The sequence below is a fragment of the Astyanax mexicanus genome, chromosome 4 (assembly GCF_023375975.1).
Source record: "Astyanax mexicanus isolate ESR-SI-001 chromosome 4, AstMex3_surface, whole genome shotgun sequence".
NCBI classification, from domain to species: Eukaryota; Metazoa; Chordata; class Actinopteri; order Characiformes; family Acestrorhamphidae; genus Astyanax; species Astyanax mexicanus.
In genome coordinates this window covers 25,142,646-25,145,000 of record NC_064411.1, presented here as the reverse complement: position 1 = coordinate 25,145,000, position 2,355 = coordinate 25,142,646, and positions in this window count along the sequence as shown.

Here is a 2,355-nt window from a genome sequence, read left to right as displayed (position 1 = left end):
ACACTGAACACTGAAAACACTGAAAACGTGCCACAATAAAAAAAGTAAAAGCTTTAGTGTGTGTGGATTTGTATTTAAAAAAAGAAACGCTGAATTAGTGTCACAAGCCACCTAAAAATGCAATCTACCGAACGGCATTGTATTCCACTGTGTGGCGCTGCGAATGTGCAAAAGCAAATCACAATACAGGGAAAGCGCTGTGATCGTGCCACAATTAAATCTAATAACTGTCCAATCGGAGCGCTCTCTCGAATTTGGGGCGGGGCTGAGACTTCAGTAAGAAGCAATCCCTCATAGCTGTACTTGAAAGCATAAGAAATGTCTTTTCGCAACAGGGTAAAAGAGGAAATAAACACTCTAATTGTATAAATCGAGACTGGGTCAGTTACAGACGACTACGTCTGTAACTGACCCAGTTATACGTAAAGCATAATAATTGAAGAGTATACTTTGCTTAATGGAGTGGATTTTAGAGAACACAGCACATGTTCTCACACTTAGCGGTGAAGACTTCCCCGAAATCTCAAAAAATGCACTGAGGAACATTCCGAAACTACTCCGTTTCTCAGGCTTGGATTAACAGTACCAGCAATGCAAAAAATATTCGAAGGCGAATGGAGGAAAATGACGTGCGGTACGTTTATCAAATATAACTATGTTATGTGTATAATATATACATATTATTTTAGAACCAGTGTGGTGCCAGTTCACAGCTTTTCTGAACTTGTTCAAGTTCAGTTCATACATGCTCAAATTGAACAGTTCACGTTCAAAGTTCACAATTTTAATTCTGAACTAGTTCAAAGTTCAGTTCGTTTTTCGTGAGATATTCAAATAAATATTTTTTTCACACTACAAGCTAGAAATCATTATACATTCTTTAAAACTGCTCATTATAGACATTTGCTCATGACACTGCAATTGTGGGTTTCTTACCAGGTGATGAAAATGTTAATAAGTCGTCGGCGTGCTCAATGAAGGCGTTCTTTTGAACTTGTTCACGCAACACTGGTTAGAACATATCATATTAATAAGGGGATCGGTGTATGTATTCATAGGCATAAACTAAATAAGGTGGATAAGATACTAAGATACTGGTTAAAATTGATATATTAAGTAAAGAAATAAAATTGATGCACGTTGTCTTCAAACTTATACGTAAAGCATAACAATTGAAGGTATACTTTGCTTATGTAAATTAAGAACAAATATCTAATTGTGATTCATTTCAATACCCCACCTTATTTAAATTCGAATTATACTGATAGAAAAACTTGTTATGTGAAAAAGTCTAGACATAGGCTGAGAATATAGTATTTAAAAGTGGAAACAGGAATATGTGTGAATACAAATATGATTAGTAAATTAAGATATTTTTTGTTAAAAGAATAAAATTAAACTATTGTTCAATGTGTTTTATGGGATACTCTTCATCTGAATTTCAACAGAAATTTGCCTTTTTACAGATTGTTTCTGCAGTATAAACCTCATTTTTATACTGAAAAAAGTGGAGGAAATTATGAAAATACATATAAAAATCTGTTTAAGGATTGAAGGAATGGTATGGAAAATAAAACAAGGAAAGGCTTCTTTATAGTGTGACAATAATCAACTGCTAAGTTAAAAGGCATGTAACCAACAAACAAACTATTGTAAATGTAAATGAGAAATTTTAAATGTCAGGACTAAAACTGTTTAAAGATATTCGCAGTATCAGCTGCACTGATATTATTATTACTGGTTATTCAAAATAATTAGTTAATTAGTTAACACCTTGTGCATTTTTGTTCTCTAACTGGCAGTTGGCAGCAGGAAGGAGCAGTCAGTGGCAGGCGCCGGTCGGGTAAAGGCAGCCGCCGGTCGAGTAAAGGCAGCCGCCTGTCGGTAAAGGCAGCCGCCGGTCGGCCAAGTGCAGCCGCCAGATCAGCATTGACGGCAGCCCGTTATTGCTTATGAACCAGGGCAGAAACCTTTGGCATTGGCAGTTGCCTGTTGTAAGCAATACATACTGCAGTTGCTTTGTCAGGTGTTGTGACGAATTCTATCTCTTTGTCAGAATACGACTGCCCTTCGGGGTTACGCGCGCCCCGCAGCAGAATGAGTGTAAAAAATCATCCTTAGATTTCTTTAATTTGTAAATGAAGGTTAATCTTGTGTTACAGTAAATAAATTAATTCCCAGTTTAAGCGTTTGTGGCCATACTGCGTGACGCGCCTGAACACCGAGGGGCGTTCCAGGTAACAGTGTTGTTAAACATTATTTATTACTGATATACAGTATTACCAGCTGACAGTTTACAAATCTTTTTATAAATGCAGTATATGAACATGAATAAGCCCTTGGTTTACACCGCTT